General features: G+C 42.7%; 1 protein-coding gene across 4 annotated transcripts in view; it reads left to right on the plus strand.

Moving 5' to 3' along the window:
* The window catches only part of CDH18 (cadherin 18), a 603,832-nt gene that overhangs the window by 295,665 nt on the left and 287,392 nt on the right, over positions 1-20,775 (plus strand). The window lies entirely within an intron of this gene.

Genomic DNA, 20,775 nt, shown 5'->3' on the forward strand with positions numbered 1-20,775 from the left:
GAAAATGACAGCCCCCCCCCAATTTGGGTAGACTGCTGCTATAGGATGCACTTCTGAATATGGGGGGGGGGGCCCCACATACTATTATTATTATTATTGTAATGATTTTCACCACCAGTGTGGTGTAGTGGTTAAGAGCAGTGGACTTGTAATCTGGGGAACCGGGTTCGTGTCTCCGCTCCTCCACATGCAGCTGCTGGGTGACCTTGGGCCAGTCACACTTCTCTGAAGTCTCTCAGCCCCACTCACCTCACAGAGTGTTTGTTGTGGGGGAGGAAGGGAAAAGAGAATGTTAGCTGCTTTGAGACTCCTTCGGGTAGTGATAAAGCGGGATATCAAATCCAAACTCCTCCTCTTCTTCTTCTTCTTCTTCTTCTTCTTCTTCTTCTTCTTCTTCTTCTTCTTCTATAAAATTGCCAGTATACTGTCATTGTTCTATACCAGAATAGAAACAATAAGGTCAATGTTTAATACATATATGGAGGAAGCTCTAAAATTTGAAGATGTTTGAATCCAAATTCCATATACAGAGATACTTAATCCTGCTCTGATAAATATTACTGCTAGGAGTGTAAGAATGCTTTGTTTTCTATTATGGTCTATATTTGTCACATGCAACACTGTTTCCATTCCACTGCAATTCCTCTTGTGCCCAAATCTACATTTTTCATGTTCCTCCCTTTTGTAGAAAAACTATGCAGGTTACATAATTAATTAATTAATTAATTGGATAAAATACATAATGTATGTAATTGTATGTTATTCCACCCCATCCATTTGAATGCAAAGGGAAGACAATGCAAGTGGCAACAATCATAATCCATTGTGTATTGCTTGTGGACTGAAAACAACAACAACTGTGAATACTGATTGTATTTGATGGATTGATTTCGTTACAAATAAGCAAGCATCAGCAATTTCCATTCCTGTTTCTGTTTTCATTGGAATTCTCCAACATCTCTAATTGTGTCTCTTAGCAGAACTCTTCAGGCTTCCCTCAAAATTCCTGAGATATTTTGTGTGAGAAGAAATCTCTCAGTTCCCACTGAATTTCACTTTAGGCATAATCTGGTGACAAACGAGCGATGCACATAACCCCCTGAGAAATGAAGCGTGGCTGATCAACACCCTTCTGGCAGCCGCTGAGCGTAGTTGAAAAGTTTTCACTAAGGAAGGAAACACCTTAAATGTTCTTGAAATTTTGCTTTAGGTGAAGTTTTCATAGTGACTCTTAAACAAATTATTTGGTTTAGCTTCAAATTAGTGATTGATAGCACTCGTTATAAAGTCACTATTGAGCAAGTTTAGCCTTAAAGCAGTGTTATAAAACAGGTACAGAATGGAGCAATGTATAATGTGTTGAAATATATTTTTAAGCAGTCCTGTGGTAGATGTATGGTGGATTCCTTATTATTGGAGTAGGAAGTTTGCTTAATGGTGTTGAACAAGCCCAACCAACAAGAAAGGACACTGATTCCAGATTTCTATCATGCTCAATTTCCTGCAGTTGCACATTGTAAGCTAGCAAAGAAAAAACATACTCAAAGATTAATAACACAATCCAATGCATAACCACTCAGAAGTAATTTCCCCTCAGTTACATTATTCCCAGATGAGTATTGCTATACTCACTCCAAGTTTCTAAGGGTCTATTGTTTACCTTGGGTTTTGTTTCCTTTGGGATGAGGTCACAGACATTTTGGAATATTTGTAAATATACAGAGATGGGGAAACAGCATTTAAAGGCCCCCTAAGTGAGCTGCTCCCACATAAACTCTTCCATGAAACAGCCAGCTCCATTAGATTATTGCCAAGGGTAACTCAGTTCTCTGTGTTGCTTCAGTGTTTCCCCCCCTGTGCCATTCCTCTGGGCTTGAAGAAACATGGCATAGCAGGTGAGTAAACAGAAAAAGGTTCAAGGGAATGTCTGCAGAGCAAGAGGAGCCCATGTTCTGGAACAGCCTTCACCAACTTGGCTTCCAGGTGGCTTGAACTACAATGCTTATCAGTTCCAGCCAACACAGTACAATAGTAGCTGTCAACACATCTTTGTTGGATGTTTGTTATAGTATGGTTCCATTTATTCCTATTGGATCAGGGTCCTCTTTATTCTGGGTCATGTGTTCTATGGAGAAATCCTATGCACAAGAAGCTGGTGCAGAATTCAGTGGCCAGGTTGCACACTGGAGCACGGCTGTCTGAGCATATTACACCAATCCTGGTCTGACTGCACTGGCTACAGATTAATTTTTAGGCCCAATAAAAAGTATTGACCTATAAAACCCTAGACGACTCAGGACCGCAATATCTCAAGAACCACCTCTTTTCATATGAACCTCCCTAGACCCTGAGTTCCTCTTCTGAGGCCCTCCTTCGTGTGCCACCTCCTTGAGAAGTCCGGAGGGTGGTAACACGAGAACAGGCCTTCTCTGCAGTGGCTCCCCATCTGTGGAATGCTCTCCCCAGGGAGGTTTGCCTGGTGCCTTCATCATACACCTTTAGGTTCCAGGCAAAAACATTCCTTTTTAACCAGGCCTTTGGTTGACCTGATCAACATCCCATACCCTTTTAAAATGTGGCTCTCTTGGGAGGTATTATTGGGTTATTGCTTTAATTGTTATTTTATATACTGTGAACTTTTTATGTGAACTGCCCTGAGACCTCTGGGTATAGGGCAGTATAATAGTAGTAGTAGTAGTAGTAGTAGTAGTAGTAGTAGTAGTAGTAAACCAAGCTGGTGTAAATTAAGCAAAACTAAAGTGACATCAGTTCTCCTGCCTGAGCCTGGTGGGTGTAAAACAAGCTTTTAAAATAGGGTTGCCAATTCAGTTGTCCGAGCTCAACAGGCTTAGGGTGCAGCCTAAGTCCTCTCTGGTCCTGGAATGCCCCTTTTGGCATTTTTTACACTGGCCTCCACTCAGCCAGCTTCAGCTCAGTCAGTTGACTCCAACTGAGTTGGTTAGACCAATGTATCTTCTGCTGAAATAGGGTTGGGGTCTCAATACCAGCTGCATTGGGTATCTACTGGCTGATCAGGAGATCTGTTGCATCGTAAACTGTTCATCCAAGTAGATCTTGCTATAGGATTGACCTCTTAATGACTAACCAGAGTGAATTATTATTAAGGCAGTGTGTGTGTGATGGGGTCCATATGAATGTCATATTGTTTAGCTTATTTTTTTAACTGCTCTTTTATTAGCATTCTTTTATAGATTATAATTGTTTTAATGTTGATTTGTTAATGATATTATACGTTGTGGTAGGATCCATTGTGATTGTTATTATTTGTGTTGTGATTGTGATGTTCTACTATTTTTATTGCTGCTGATGTAACTGAATATACAAACTAAATCAAATTTATCCTCCATCCCTATAAAGGGATTGGCAGTCTCTGACAAGATAGCTACAAGCCTTCTGGGTCCTGGATAGGAGACTTGTTTGCCTTCTGCAGTGCCGATTTGCAAGCAGAAAACATCTTCAAAAAAGTGTGATCTGTGCATGTGGAAACTTGCATCTCTCCACATGAATCACCCTTGTTGGATCAGAATGATTGTTTGTCAGCAACAGAAGACAGGGGGAGGGAGGGAAGGTGAAATCTTGGACTCAGCAATGCTTCTTACATTACATTTTAGGCTGTGCAACTACAAATGAAAACTGATCATACACTACATACAGATCCTGATTTGGAGTTGTTGCTTTCTTAAACTGTGCCCTCACTCACTAGATCTTATCTAGTTTTGATCCTGCTGTCACTCAGTCATCCTTGCCATCTATTTCCATTTGAAACAAGGAGGCCACTTTTCAGGTTTCAACTTCCTTGTTTTCTTGGTGGTATTATTTGCCACTTCCTAAATCTGGGAGGGGAAGAGCAAGCCAAGGGTGGTAGAAGAGATTAACAGATAACTAGCAACAAGCACTTCTGAAACTAATTCCCAATACAGTGGTACCTCAGGTTACAGACGCTTCAGGTTACAGACCCCGCTAACCCAGAAATAGTGCCTCAGGTTAAGAACTTTGCTTCAAAGTTGAAAACAGAAATCATGTGGCGGCGGCGTGGTAGCAGCGGGAGGCCCCATTAGCTAAAGTGGTACCTCAGGTTAAGAACAGTTTCAGGTTAAGAACGGACCTCTGCAACGAATCAAGTTCTTAACCCAAGGTACCACTGTATTTTTTTTTGGGGGGGGGGGTTGTTTGTTGGAAGGTACTGAGGGGTGAAAAATGACGTCGGCTATGAACAGGATTTCTCAGAACCATGCAAGATAAATGCATTCAATAATCTAAAAAACCTACAAACAATGAAAGAAGAGAAGGGCAACTGTAAAAGACTAATATTTCATTAATAAAGGCTGTTTTTTGTATTTTTGAACTTTGTTTTCATTGAAGTGAGGAAAAAACATGTTAATGGCTTTTCTGAAAGGAAAAATGCCAAGTACTAACATGCAAATGCCTAGAAGATCATAGGATATGTTTAACTTGAAGCTGATCAGATTTCATGTAGTTGACATTGGTAAGAGGTTCTGCTCTTCATGACCGTCTCCATGCAAGTGACCTCAGGATTCAGAATGTTGTTCTGGCATGCAAAAATTGAGCCTTGGATTTCATTTTTATATCCCGTAGGAATGTTACCTTTTTATATTATGTAGGGATATATGGCATCATTAATTTCTGCCTTGGGGAGAGTGCTTGTTCGTGTCTGACTGTATGCAAGGAGTTGGATCCAAACATGCTGCTCATCCATTGAACGACAACTCTTCCTTGAAAAGAGGAAGCTTCTCCTCTGGAAGCCAAGAGGATACCTTTGTGCTCAACACACACACACAAAATACTTAGGTGCTTTCTGAAGCTGCTGTTCAACCCAATGTCTTTCCAGCTCCAGTCTAACAGATTTGCTTGTCTCTTTCATCCCAGGGTTTTCACTGGAGGTTGGGCAAACCTGTGAGGGCTGCATGGCAATGGTGTGTGTGGCCAAAGTGACTAAGGCACATTTCATGTCAGCATGCACGTACAGTCATTCAAACAGGTAGGCAGATGAGTGGGTGGTGTCCCTCCTCCCCCATCACAGTGCTGTGCTGAGAGGAAGGAAGGGAAACCTCTCATCTCGGTTGCAAAGGCTTTTCTTCTCCTTCTGGTGCAGCACGATTGCAAGAAGGTCTTGCAAACAAGAAGGCGCACTTTTTCCTGTTTCCTCTGCTCACAAAGCTTCTTGTCATAGAGAAGAGGTACCTTTGCAAGATACATGAAAGAAGAGGTGCCTGACTTGGGTGGGGGGGACTGTTGTGACACCAGAAATGGAATTGTAGGGCAGAGGTGGTGCATAGGCCTTGAATTTACCACCAGCTATATCTAGGTAAAGAAGGGATGTGGGTGGTGCTGTGGGTTAAACCACAGAGCCTAGGACTTGCTGATCAGAAGGTCAGTGGTTCGAATCCCCATGACAGGGTGAGTTCCTGTTGCTCGGTCCCTGCTCCTGCCAACCTAGCAGTTAGAAAGCACGTCTAAGTGCAAGTAGACAAATAGGTACCGTTTTACTGGGAAGGTAAACGGCGTTTCTGTGCACTGCTCTGGTTCTCCAGAAGCGGCTTAGTCATGCTGGCCACATGACCTGGAAGCTGTACGCCGGCTCCATTAGCCAATAAAACGAGATGAGCACCGCAACCCCAGAGTCGGCCACAACTGGACCTAATGGTCAGGGGTCCCTTTAACTTTTATATAAAGGTAAAGGACCCCTGGGCAGTTAAGTCCAAGTAAAGGCAACTACAGGGTTGTAGTGCTCATTTTGTTTTTCAGGCCGAAGGAGCCAGCATTTGTCCACAGACAGCTTTCCAGGTCATGTGACCAGCATGACTAAACTGCTTCTGGCACATTGGAGCACCATGACAGAAACCAGAGTGCACTGAAACAATGTTTTTCTTCCCACAACAAAGGTACCAATATTTCTACTTGCACTGGTGTGCTTTCAACCTGCTAGGTTGGCATGAGTTGGGACAGAGCAACCAGAGCTCACCCTGTCATGGGGATTCGAACCACCAACCTTCTCATCGGCAAGCCCAAGAGGCTCCATGATTTAGACCACAGTGCCACCCGTGTCGCTTTTACCCTTTATCTGCTATATCGAACCACGATACCACACTGGCTGAAATTTCTTGGTTGCTATTTCTTTTAGGATCAGGTAAGTGTGGAATGGGGGACGCAGGTGGCGCTGTGGGTTAAAGCCTCAGCGCCTAGGACTTGCCGATCGAAAGGTCGGCGGTTCGAATCCCTGCGGCGGGGTGCGCTCCCGCTGCTCGGTCCCAGCACCTGCCAACCTAGCAGTTCGAAAGCACCTCCGGGTGCAAGTAGATAAATAGGGACCGCTTACCAGCGGGAAGGTAAACGGCGTTTCCGTGTGTGGCTCTGGCTCGCCAGAGCAGCGATGTCATGCTGGCCACGTGACCCGGAAGTGTCTTCGGACAGCGCTGGCCCCTGGCCTCTTGAGTGAGATGGGCGCACAACCCCAGAGTCTGTCAAGACTGGCCCGTACGGGCAGGGGTACCTTTACCTTTACCTTTAAGTGTGGAATGGTCACAAATATTCACAGATATCAGAGGGGGTTGGGGACCTATTTTTACCCTGAGCCCCAGACAACATTTGCACAAATGAACAATCAGCAAAATATGCCTAGGCGTCACTTATCAAAAACTGATCATGCACCACCAGCAGAATATTTGATTTGGAGGGCATTTTTTTGAGGGGGGAAGAGAATGAAGTTGAATTTTACTCCCATGTTATTCTCTCTCTTGTTTTCTGAAATGGGTGGTGGTATCTGTTTGCAGAGACATATTTTGCTTTGATCTGTTTCCCAATTTGCATCTTCATATGCCCACAGTTGCAGACCTTGTGAGAAATAAAATAATGGTAGAAAGGATTTTCCTGAATCCACACATCTGATTTGACAAGTGGCTCTAAGTGGTTTTTGCAACAATCATAGACACAGAGGAGGGGGAGGAAGGCAGTGGATATTAGCTAATCTTCTCATTTTCCATCAAAAAGAAATCTGCATACATAATTTTCTCAATGCCACCAGTGAACAGATGGGGAAATATTCCACCATTTTTACGGTGGGGGCATTAGAGGACATGTCATTCCACCCACTTCTACTCACATTGTGTTTGAGTCTTTGACAGAGCACAGGAAATGTAAGTAAAATTATCCATGTTTAATTAAAATGAAATTAAATGTATTATTCAGGGGGAGTGGGGGGAAAGCTCTCTGCTCTGTTTATGCTTCGGGGGAAATAGCAAACATATGGGTCTGTTTCATTGTTTGTCACAAATCACAATAAGGGCTGCTTTTTGTTGCCTGCTCAGCCTAGGGGAGAAAAACAAACAATCAAAAGATACTATTGCTCTTAAAGTTTCAAAGATCCGCAGACAGTCTCACTAGCTCCTGTAGCATAAAAAGATGAAATGTGTGTTCGTTGATGCACAGTAACAGCTATTCTCCAAGTTACTCTCGGCCTAGCTTCACAAAATAACTCAAGCCTTTGGTCATTAAAGAAAGACCACTCTTTTGTGATAGAGTCATTGTGCGCTGGTGATAAATATGGCATGGGATTGTGATGTGCTACTTGGCTTCCACTATTTTCAGTTTTTGCAGACTGACTGATCATTCTGAGGCCATCTTTACATGAACTTGTTGTGGCGTGCAATTTGATGAGATTGAATGGTCTGTGTGTGTAAAAAAAAGGCAAAAGACCCCTGGATGGGAAGTACAGTCAAAGGCGACTATGGGGTTGCGGCGCTCATCTCACGTTTAGTGTGAGGGAGTGGGCGTTTGTCCACAGACAGCTTTCTGGGTCATGTGACCAGCATGGCTAAACCGCTTCTGGCACAACAAAACACCATGACAGAAACCAGAGTGCATGGATATGTCGTTTACCTTCCCACTGCAGCGGTACCTATTTATCTACTTGCGCTGGCGTGCTTTCAAACTGCTAAGTTGGGCAGGAGCTGGGACAAAGCAATGGGAGCTCACTCCATTGTGGCAATTCAAACCGCCGACCTTTTGATCGGCAAGCCCAAGAGGCTCAGTGGTTTAGACCACAGCGCCACCCGCGTCCCATTTACGTGTGTGTAGTCATGATTGTAGGAGGTGTGTGTTGAAAGAAGGGGTGTGGTGAATGTGGCAACTCACTTGACCCTTCCCTTCCTTGTATCCTATGGTTGGATGAGGAAGATCCAAGAGGCGGATCCCACTATGCTCATTTGGGTTGCATCCTGTGGTGCTGGATCCCACAGCGCTGTGACTTCAGGATGGTTGTTTGTAAGGTCTTCAGAGAATTAAAGGAGTTAGAAAAGAGCCAGCATCATCTGTTCCCCCTGCATTTTTGTTGGAAGCTGCCCAGAGTGGTTGGGGCAACGCAGTCAGATGGGTGGGGTATAAAATAAGGAGTAGATTGTTGTTGCTCCTCTTGTCGTTTTTAACAGGATTTGTGGTGCTTTAAAAACCTGCAACCCATGTTTCTACAGCAACCATATTATTAATTGTGTTATTATTTACTATGTCTCTTGAAAGTCTGCAAACGACTTAAAACACATTTAAAATATAAATATAAACACATTATACCATAAAAACCAGAACAAAACAACTCCCATAACAGCCGCAGGAAGTTTTGGTAGCACACTGGCAACAAAACAACATCATATTAGGATATGTTCACATAATCATTTACTCAGCACCCAGTGCATACCCACTACTAGTTTTTGAAGCCAGATTTTATTATAATAATAATAATTTATTATTTATACCCCGCCCATCTGGCTGAGTTTCCCCAGCCACTCTGGGCGGCTCCCAATCAATATTAAAAACAATACAGCATTACATATTAAAAACATCCCTAAACAGGGCTGCCTTAAGATGTCTTCTGAACGTCAGGTAATTCTTTATCTCTTTGACATCTGATGGGAGGGCGTTCCACAGGGCGGGCGCCACTACCGAGAAGGCCCTCTGTCTGGTTCCCTGTAACCTCACTTCTCGCAATGAGGGAACCGCCAGAAGGCCCTCGGCGCTGGATCTCAGTGTCCGGGCTGAACGATGGGGGTGGAGACGCTCCTTCAGGTATACAGGACCGAGGCCGTTTAGGGCTTTAAAGGTCAGCACCAACACTTTGAATTGTGCTCGGAAACGTACTGGGAGCCAATGCAGATCTCTCAGAACCGGTGTCATGTGGTCCCGGCGGCCACTCCCAGTTACCAGTCTAGCTGCCGCATTCTGGATTAATTGCAGTTTCCGGGTCACCTTCAAAGGTAGCCCCACGTAGAGTGCATTGCAGTAGTCCAAGCGGGAGATAACTAGAGCATGCACCACTCTGGCGAGACAGTCTGCGGGGAGGTAGGGTCTAAGCCTGCGTATAACATTCGTTATAATCTATATCAATCTTGAATTATTATTAACACATACTGCTGTTTTATGCCTACTCCCCTCTCAAACCAGCTTCAATCCACCTCGGAATTTGACCACTTAAGCTGTCCCTTAAGCTGTCTCAGTGTAAATCCCACCATGCGCAGGTGTCCTTTACTTGAAGGCAGAGTTGGCACCATTCCATACTCCTTCCTGTGGCATTAGCATTGGCTTAGCACATTAAGAAGATAAACCTTTCCGCATCATATTATAATTTCACTTGAGGTATATTTAATTTCAGTGTGTCTGTCTGTCATTAAAGATGTAGGAACAGGGCCGAAGAAGAAGAAGAAGAAGAAGAAGAAGAAGAAGAAGAAGGGGCAATTCTACCAGTGAGAGAGGTCTTAGATGTTCATGTTGGAAGCACAACAGACAGTGCTGGGTGCCTACTGTGAAGATGCTTCATCGTTGTTTAGGCACATAAATGAAACTTCAACGAGTCCATATTGTCTCCTAATAGTCTCATTATGTCTTTTGTGCAGATTATGCTTCTGAAAAGCATCCCTTTGTTGAGATGCATCAATAAGCACTTAAGACCACTTCCTGCCTTCTGTTTTCAGGTCATAGAACGGCTTCTGCAAATCAATTTCACATTTCAAAATGTTTACATAGGAAGTCACATCTATTTCTAATAATACTTTGGCTCCGATGGCATACCTGAATAATCCCAGGCGATTCCAAACCCAGCACATCGCAATATATGTTCATTGTAGTTCTAGTTCAAGGTCTAGATAAACCTCCCAGTTTTGCCATTTTTGCAATCCTAAACCAAACCAATTGGCCACTATACAAGCCTAGCGAGTTTCTAAGGTGTCCTGCTTTACAGAGAATGACCCTTGTTTTAAAGGGCTGTTGGAGTACAGTTCTCTGTTTGAAGTTGTCCTCTATGCAAGTATGGAACCATGAAAAGGAGGAGCAGGAGCCTCAAAGTTGCCCATCAACAGTTAGCAGACTTTAACATGTATTCAAGTCACTTGATGACTGATCGACTATAGTGAAACGTATTGGATTTCTATTCAACTGATAGTAATTATTTAAAAGCTTTCAATTATGCATATAAATAATCATATGCAACTTTTATGCAAATTTATGTCCTCTTTTGTGGCACTGCATAACTGGCAACCCTTGTCACAAGTTGTGCAGGCCTCGTGCACATAAATACATGATTAACAGAGCTAGTATTTTCTTGTTGTTGGGCCATAAGTCATTGAGTTGGAAAGCTGGCGAAACAAAAAGCAAGAGGCCAGCAGCTGTCATGTAAAGGAGGAGCTAGGTATTTAGTAAGTAGTAAAACTAAACCTTGCTCCAGTTCATCATTTTCTTCTTTTAATTATGCCTGTATTATTCCTCTTCCCTTTCCCCTCAAGTGGACCATGTGCTTTATAGATCAATAAAGCTGTGGTTTATGAGAGGGATGTGTATTCTGTGATTGTGTTCTCTGAGGGGACAAATTTAGTGCCCTTTCCCCTCCCATTAAAACCAGTGATTTAGAAAGGGGCAGGACTGGGAAGATAGCAATAGTCCACAGATAGGACAAATGATAGCAAAGCAGTGGAATGAAAGAATTTGAAGTTGATTGATTGCATTTAGCCCAGAGGTCACAATCAAGAAAAAGAGTCATAGAGATAAGGGGCTGTAAAACTTTTCAGAAGAACAAAAGCTCCTGCTAACAAGTCAGCAAAGGCTGCAAAATCTCCAGGCAACTTGCTTCCATTCCCTTAGTTGTTGCTGTCCCTCCAAAGGGAACAGACTGAATGGAAGGGTGTGTTGGGGGGTTCCAAACACACCTGATTGTGTGGTGATGCCCTGAGGTCCAAAATTCTCCTTAGATAATAAACACATGGACACAAATATTTTGATTGTCCCAGGAGATTGCAAACTGTTGGTGTGGGGAGGTAGCTCTCTGCTCCTTTCTTGGGGTCTGTTTTGGGTGGTGGGCTTTCACCAGTGAGCTGATCCTGAAAAGAGTGACCCTAAAGTGTAACCACTTGGTATGAGTCACAAAAAGGTCGGTGTGAAGATAACAGGAAGAATGATTAAGAAAATAAAGGTGTTAGAATTCCTGCTCCGTGATTGCAGTCATGGGATTGTTGTCTTTCACATGATGGTGTATGTTTTGACTCCACAGGGTGGGAAGTGACGGAGACAGGGTGTTTGTATTACTATGTTCCGTGAAGTGGGACTATTGTCCTTTGTTCTTTTTCTCTTTGCTGTCTGATGCTAGAGAGAGAGGGAGCTATGTTGCAGTGCTCTCTCTGTGTTTATATGTAAATAAAGTAGATTACCCAAAATGCTGAGTTGCTGAGGTCTGTTACGCAAACTGCAAAGACTCTGCAGATCCCTAAGTGTGCCTATGTCTGTTGGCATCAGTCGCTGTGATGTTTGGGCTGAAGAAAGCTTTTGAATCTCCCGAATGATCGACCAGGAGGGAGAGAACATGCCAGTCGGGTATGTGTCTCTGCCAGGGACCTACTCGAGTGTAGGATGAGCAACACCAAAAAACCAAACCAAGGAAGTGAAAGGCAAAGCCTCAAAACAGTCCTGAAATACAAATTATTGTCAAATAATATCAATCCTTGTGGTACAATAAAATCCCCAATGTGTTTCGGTTGATGACCGCCCTCCCTGGGAGCACAAGATGACCAGAAGTTTAACTGACTTCTTGCTCAGATCATATTCCAGCACTCTTAAAGGAACTTGGTTGTGTATTAGCTCCGGGGCCCAATTCAAAGTGTTGGTGCTCACCTTCTAAATGGCTTGCTACCCAGGTTTTTGAAGACTCTTCTCCTCCCACAGCAGCTTGCCCAAGAACTAATGTTTACAGCTGTTCTTCTTCTCCAAAAACTACCTCTGTCAGAGATGAGGTTAGTTATAATCAGGGAGAAGGCTTTTTCCCCCTTTCCGCCTTCTGTTTTTTTTTTGGTAATGGCAGCCCAACTATGGAATGCCCTCTGATGACAGGTATGCCTGATGCCAATTTGGCTCTGTTTAAGGCACTAAGGACAAAAAAAATACTAATGCAGGTATTTAAAACATTTTAAAAATTTCTAAGTACAGTGGTACCTCGGGTTAAGAACTTAATTCGTTCTGGAGGTCCGTTCTTAACCTGAAACTGTTCTTAACCTGAAGCACCACTTTAGCAAATGGGGCCTCCTGCTGTCGCCACGCCGCCGGAGCATGATTTCTGTTCTCATCCTGAAGCAAAGTTCTTAACCCGAGACATAAGAATAAAAATAATTCCCTCTCTCCAAAAGCAATAACCGGTTACCGTTTCTGAGAGAAGTTGAGCAAATTGTAAATAATTGCATGCTGAGTCAGCATAAGCCTTGCCAAAAGGGGGGGGGGGGACAAGGCTTTAAGGTAGTATTTTAAACACTGTCATTTTTGCTGGTTTAACTTACACTGGGTTGCCAGGTCATGTGACCAAGCTGAATGGGCATAAGAGGCAGAGACAGCCCCTTCCGCCCTCAGTTGCTGCCCAAACTCCTGTTCATTTTTGTAAAGAAAATATAATGTCATGAACTGGTAGGATGCTGGGGAGGAGGAAGAGTATCCCAGTGAGGGATATTAACCAGGACTGGGACACACTGGGGCATCTTTAGTTTTTCTCAACGCATGGGCATTAAATGGGGATTGTGCTAAAATGAATGTGAAGAAGGGGTGGCTGAAGATATCAGGCCTTTTTCAAAGCCAGAATTCACTGGAACTCAGTTCTGGCACCTCTCAGGTGGGCACCGTTGGCATTATAAGAGAACAAGGAAGACGTTCAGTTCCAACACCTCTTTTTCTAGAAAAAATAGCAATGGATGTACCATTACACATCAGGAAGTTGACCAGACTAACAACTAGACCTTATTTCAACAATGAGAACAGGGCAGTGTCTTCTTGAGGGCAGCAAGCTAGATGAGTGTGGTGCTGGTGATCCAGGGAAGGTAGATTGGCCTGCATATATTTGCCATCTAACAACTCTCAGTGGCTTCCCAGCCTCCAGCACCTGCTGCCTAAGTCAGCTGACCCATTGTGCTTAACAGTAAAATCACCTCTGAAGTGGACAGCTTAATGAAAATGAATGGACTATGCCTTTATTTCTTTGAATTTTGTGGCCTATTGGTTTGTGTGGGGAGGCAGGGCTGTGTAATAGCAGAGCCCCTCCTATTTTTCAGTAAGCCTTTCCGTCTGCAAATGGAGGTGTGCATTCCAGAGCTGGTTGTATGCCATTCAAGAAAGTGAGGTGATTCAATTCAGTCAGCAGGTTTTCAGGACCAATAAAGGTCAGTAAATTGTTGCTTATTTCGTGTGTGTGTGTAAAGGGACCCCTGCCCATTAGGTCCAGTCATGGCCAACTCTGGGGTTGCGGCGCTCATCTCGCTTTATTGGCCGAGGGAGCCAGCGTACAGCTTCCGGGCCAGCATGACTAAGCCACTTCTGGCAAACCAGAGCAGCACACAGAAACGCCGTTTACCTTCCCACCGGAGTGGAACCTATTTATCTACTTGCACTTTGACGTGCTTTCAAACTGCTAGGTTGGCAGGAGCAGGGACCGAGCAACGGAAGCTCACCCCATTGTGGGGATTCAAACCGTCAACCTTCTGATAGGCAAGTCCTAGTCGCTGTGGTTTAACCCACAGCGCCACCCGCGTCCCCAGATATATATATATGGGTGGCACTGATGTCTTTCTGCAGACCAACTATTGTGTGGGGGAGGGACGTGGGTGGCACTGCGGTCTAAACCACTGAGTCTCTTAGGCTTGCCGGTCAGAAAGTTGGTGGTTCGAATCTCCATAACGGGGTTTGCTTCTGTTGCTCTGTCCCAGCTTCTGCCAACCTAGCAGTTCGAAAACATGCCAGGAAAAGTAGATAAATAGGTATGGCTGCAGAAGGAAGGTAAACAACATTTCCGTGCGCTCTGGTTTCTGTCATGGTGTTCTGTTGCACAAGAAGTGGTTTAGTCATGCTCACCACATGACCCAGAAAGCTGTCTGTGGACAAACAACGGCTCCCTCAGCTTGAAAAGTGAGATGAGTGCTGCAACCCCATAGTTGCCTTTAACTGGACTTAGGGGTGATTTACCTTTTTCCTTTTATATATTTACAAATCCGGGGGGGGGGGGGCAGACACAAATTCACCTGGCAGGAAAAAATGAAGCACATAGCCAGGAACAAAGCACCCCAGAGTTTCTGACAAACCTATTAAAAAAAGCAACACTGTAGTTTATGACTGGGTGGATGGCATTTGGATCTATCATCCAACTAACAAACATGAAAAATAGCATCATAATGGACAGTAATTGTTTTCAGAGGTGATGGTCTCATCGGTTTGGCATGTTAAAGTAAGTGGATAATGAATCAACATGGCTTCTCTGTTATTTGTAAAGAAAGAAAATTATCTCCAGAGGTAATTGAAAGTTTGGAATGTTCCCATGGAGCAGAAAATAGGATATCACTGGTTTTACACAGTATAAAACAGTGGAAATCCTAGTGCCGGTTTCATGCTTTTTCTCTGCATGAATGGAGATTCTCAGCGACGACTATTTTAAGTTCATTTGACTGGAGCAGTATGCACTGCACATGTATATACATAACATCTGAGGTGTGAACTTTAAATGACTTATGAAATACAGTAGAATGGGTTGGATCTAAAGAGGTATGAGCAGAAGGAATGTGTTGCTGAAAGGCCCTGAGTATTATGAGAGAGGATTATCCAGATTCCCCATACCATACACACAGATTATCCAGATTCCCCATACCATACACACACCCTCCAACATGTGCAGGCCCCAAACCAGGATGTACGTCTTCCAGGTTGCACTCCTGTGATCTGCACAAGAGCATGGAGCCCCAAAATGGGATGCCCCAATTTAATCGGAGCACTTGAGGGGGATGTATGCATACAGTTACATGCCTCTAACACGCACACACACCCATGCTCAACTTTGGTCATGACCCCTAAATTCAGCAGCAATTGAGACGCAAAGTCTGAGGCTGCAGAGCCCAGATCCATGCCATGTCTCTGAGCTGACTGCTGGATATCAGGAGACCACGGAGCCTGAGGCTATCATGGAAGCAGCTAGAATAACCTCCCAGGGGCTGTAGTCCAGACCCCCATGGGTGACTTCCACTGTCAAATCACATGCCCCCTGCCACACACATCACCAGCATGGTCCAATAGTGTTTGGAGGATGCATTGGGGAGGAGGCTATGAAACAGAGGAAGAGTGCCTGTCTTCAGGGCAGAGGGTTGTCTCTATTAAGATTCTGAAGTGATCCCCAAAGATGTCTGGAAGAAAGCAGTCGGTGACAGAGCCATAAGAGGTTTCAGTCTGCTTTCAAACTCTGTTGGAGTAAGTTGCTCTTGCAGAGCTAGCCAGAATCCTGTTGTCACCTTTTCTCATAGATGAGTTGTGGGATAATTAAAATGCAGCCAAGCCAAAGTGGAAACTATCCCCAATATAAATGATTGGCAAATTAAAATGATAAAATATGCTGAGCTTGATAAATTAACAGGTAAATTAAGAGACCACGATGAACAGAAATCTCTGAAAAATTGGAGTAAATACTGGAACTATATTGGAATAAATGCTTAATGTGATTGGCGGGGTCAGAACAAATACTACCAGCGTGTGAATTTAGGTCTATAGATTAAAAATCAAATACGTAATGGAAGCAGATATTCGATACTTACCAAAAGGATGGAAGGAAGTCCAGGAGGTGGTTTTTGTGTGTGTGTGGGGGGGGTTGTTTTTGTTTTATCTTTTACTGTTTTGCGAAATAGCCAGATTAATCTATCTTTGTATAGTTAGAGAGAGGAAAAAGTTGGCTTGTATATCTTGACTCTTTTTTTTTTTTGTTACAAATTTTTCTTTTGTATTTGGATGTATGTTTGTTACGTGCATAACCTTAATAAAAATGTATTTGGAAAAAAAAATAAAATAAAATGCAGCCAAGCCATCAATTCATATTTTGCTAGAGAGGCACCTCTTAGGAGCTGAAGCTCACAGAGTTTTCCTGTAAACTTGCTAGAGAGAACTCTGTGAGAGACACTCCCACTGTGCCCTGACAGGGGGATGTTGTAGCTATATATTTTTCTACCTGCCTGGACACACTTTTTTCATCTCTTTCCAAACTGCCAGCAATGTGAGAACATCTGCCATGTCTGACACCTTTTTAATCTAGAATTAAGTATCTCTTTGTAACTGAATTACCATTTAAAGCCTGCCTGAATAAAGCCGTTGTATCTGTTAAAGGTAAAGGTAAAGGGACCCCTGACCATTAGGTCCAGTCGTGGGCGACTCTGGGGTTGCGACACTCATCTCACTTTATTGGCCGAGGGAGCTGGCGTATAGCTTCCGGGTCATGTGGCCAACATGACTAAGCCGCTTCTGGCAAGCCAGAGCAGCGCACAGAAATACCATTTACCTTCCCGCCAGAGCGGTACCTATTTATCCACTTACACTTTGATGTGCTTTCGAACTGCTAGGTTGGCAGAAGCAGGGACCGAGCAATGGGAGCTCACCCCGTCACGGGGATTCAAACCGCGACCTTCTGATCGGCAAGTCCTAGGCTCTGTGGTTTATCCCACAGCCCCACCCGCATCTGGTGTGTGTGTGTAGAATTAATAAAATTATTATTATGGAATAGGACATCCATATTTTCATCAGAGATATGTTGGAGGGTTGGCTGCATCTGTTACTCTTCAACAAATATTCATAGTGAGTAATTTTTTAAAATTTATTTTTTACCTTTTACAAGACTGTTTGTGTGGTTATTATTTTGAAGGGGAGAAAAGAGGGAAATGCCAGGAGAATCTAGTCTGGCTTAGAGCATCCTGGATCATTTAAACTAAAAGGCTAAAACTAGTCTATCTAAGCTTCCCTTTTAGGTTGAAAAGGGATGGCACCCTGCTGTGAGGAAGGAAGGGTACTGTCTAATGTGTACTGTATTTTTTGCTCCATAAGACACACTTTTTTCTTCTTAAACAGTAAGGGGAAATGTCTGTGTCTCTTATGGAGTGAATGTGTGGTCCCTGGAGCCGAATTACCCAGGGGCAAAAAGCAGATCATGATTTTTATTTTATTTTTGAAAGAGGGAAGTGGGTGTTGAAACAAAGCCGCTGATCAGCAAGCGATCAGGGAGGGAGATAAGGGATGCTAGCAATAAAGGAGGCTGCCTGGGAGGGGGGAGGTAAAGACAACGAAATTGCAAGGAGAGGAGACAGGAAGACTAAAGCAATGAGGAGAGAAATTAGATGAAAAGGAGGAGCAAAAAATGCTCCCGCTAAGGAAAAGACACCAAGGCAAACAAGAGAGAAGGAGGTGTTGAAAGGAAGCAGCTGATCCTGTCCTAGCATCTATTCACATTCTAACAGGGTTCTCTCTCTCATAACTCATGGGCATCCAATGAAGCTGTGTTTTTGAAGATTCAGGACAGATAAAAGGAAGTACTTCTTCATGCAGCAACGCAGTTGAACTATAGAACTTGTTTCACAGGAGGCAGTGATTACCACATAGGTAAAGGTAAAGGGACCCCTGACCATTAGGTCCAGTCGTTACCAACTCTGGGGTTGCAGCGCTCATCTTGCTTTACTGGCCAAGGGAGCTGGCGTACAGCTTCCAGGTCATGTGGCCAGCATGACTGAGCCGTGTTTGGCAAACCAGACCAGCGCATGGAAATGCCATTTACCTTCCTGCCAGAGTGGTACCCATTTATCTACTTGCACTTTGATGTGCTTTCGAACTGCTAGGTTGTCAGGAGCAGGGACCGAGCAACGGGAGCTCACCCCGTCACGGGGATTTGAATTGCCGACCTTCTGATCAGCAAGACCTAGGCTCTGTTGTTTAACCCACAGTGCCACCCGCGTCCCTTGATTACCACATACTAGATGGTTTTAAAAGAGGATTAGACAAATTCATGGAGAAGGGCTATATTCTTCCTCCGTGATTGGAGGTGGATCTCACAGGCATCCAGTTGGCTACTGTGAGAACAGGAAGCTGGACTAGATGGGCTATTGGCCTCATCCAGCAGCTCTTCTTATGTTTTTACCAAAAAGGTTTAAAACTGGGTCATTAATGGACTAAAATATTTTGATTAGTTAATAGTCCTTGTTCCTACACCTTGTTCACCAATGAAATATTTGATTACAGGTTTAGGTATTGGACAATTGATCTATTCTAGCTATCAACTACAAGAAAATCAATAGCCTGCTCAGTACCCCAAGAGTGAGACTACTAGTCTCCAATTAAAACAAAAATATCCCAGAGGAAAAAAATAAATGGTTCAACAAACCCTTCAACCTTTAAGTATTAAATAATAAATAAAATAAATTTTAATCAGCAGTATGTAATACTCCAAAATCAATTATACTTTTAAAATGGCTTAAGCTTCCATTTCACTTGTAAATTGGTAAAAGGTAGAATTTTCCCCCGTTTTGTCCTTTATTTTTAAAGATTGTTTTTCAAGTTTTTCCATTTCTGAAGTTTGAGTAACATCATTCCAAAATTATATATGTCAATGTGGAGATAGTTATTCTGAAACTCCTGTTCATGTACTGATATTTTGCTCTTTGTACAAAGAGTTGTGTAATTAGATAATCACCTCATTATTATTACCTCATTCAAAGCTTTCACTTGATTGTTATGTGACTTTTCTCCTTGTGGATCAATAAGTCAGTGACAGCAAAGGCGTCACAATTTCTAATGACTGCCATTAATTAAAATAAGGGCCATGATGATGCTCTTTGAATTTTAATTATACATACGTATATATATTATTTAGTTTAGCAGTTATATCTGCTTAGTTGTGTTATGTATTTGTACTTTTTTCAGAAATCACAATGGATGGTGGTTGGTGCAAATATTATCTTACCTATTGAAAGTAAGTGCCTACTAAATAAGAAATAAACTTTGCTGGGTTACTTAGATGAAGGAACATATATAATTGCTTGTATGTGCAGTGATCAATCTTTTCTAATATGCCTTCAACAAAATGGGCTCAAGCTATCGCTTTCTTTTCATTAGAGACAGTGGAACACAACTACAGAGATAGGGATTGTTTGTAGATAATATTAGGGTGAATGTTAAAAGTTGGTAGTAAGTGGTCTATTGTATGGACTCAGTCAATACCTTTTCACTATCTCATTATTTTTCACTGTCTCATTATTTTTCTTGTACCTTTCACTGCAAATTTAGACTTTCATCCTTTTAACTGAATCCAAGTATCTCTCATCCATTCCTTGATCCATGGTCTAGTGAAGTGTGGGGTTGATTACAGAGCAAAAAAAATGTGGTCCCTTTAGAGCTCTGAGCTACCCAACCATTGAAAATCTAGGGTTTAAATACTATTTTTTTAGTGGGGGGATAACTACTAAGTATCATTTGGGGTGGGAGCTTTCTGACTAAACCAACCATGCAACATCTTATCTCCTTCATAGCATTGTTTATTTCTTTTGGTTCACCATTCCGTTTACCTGGGTAAGTTTGAAGTTGAGGGGACATGTCCTTAATTTTAGGAAGACCACATAGTTATACATTTTATGAATGGTAAATGTGGTTTTGGAAATGTTTTTCATGGTCTTTGTGAAAACTAGTTCCTTCTTACAGGAAGGCTACAATTACATTTTGTTGATATGTTGATTTTTACAATTAAGTATTAGGAGCTGAAGATGTTTGCTTGCACCAGTCAGATCATACCAGTATCAGATAGTTTATTGAGGGGTATAGTTTGTATCAAAGCAGTGCTTGCTGCACTGGTGCCATGATCTGTAGTAATAAACCACTTAAGAAGAACCACACTAGATCCCATTGTTACACTAATAAGTTTCAAAGTATTAAATGCTGGCTCAGCAAACTACCATCATTACAAAGCTAGAATAGAGAAGTTGGAGTTATTAACTTTTCCAAATGCCTGTATTTTGATATTTTTATTTCTATTTACCAATAAAAATAGCATTTTAATCTAAAATGATATACACTGGTATAGTTCTGCATGTCCTCTAATAACTCCATGTACCAAGACACTTGAGTGTGTGAAGAGAAGTATCGTGAAGATGGAAAATGGAAAGATCAGACGGGTTTGGATGTTTGTGTTAGTATCATAGGCCTCTGCATCTGATATATGCCCTCCTAAGCAATTTACCCAGGGCAGTCTTAACATGAGAGTACCTGACCTTGATAAATTGCTGTCCCTATTGTGTCCCAGTTTTTCCTTTGGAACAGATTTGGTATATACATTCTTATTCTTTACTCTTTTCAAAATGTTTTTAGTGTGAATTGCTAGGGTGCCATCTGTCAGATTTCTTCCTTCCCTCCCAGTCCCTTGAATTTAAATATCTAATATGGAGAGGA

Source organism: Podarcis melisellensis (genome assembly GCF_964234715.1).
Source record: "Podarcis melisellensis genome assembly, chromosome: 7".
In the NCBI taxonomy this organism is placed as follows: domain Eukaryota; kingdom Metazoa; phylum Chordata; class Lepidosauria; order Squamata; family Lacertidae; genus Podarcis; species Podarcis melisellensis.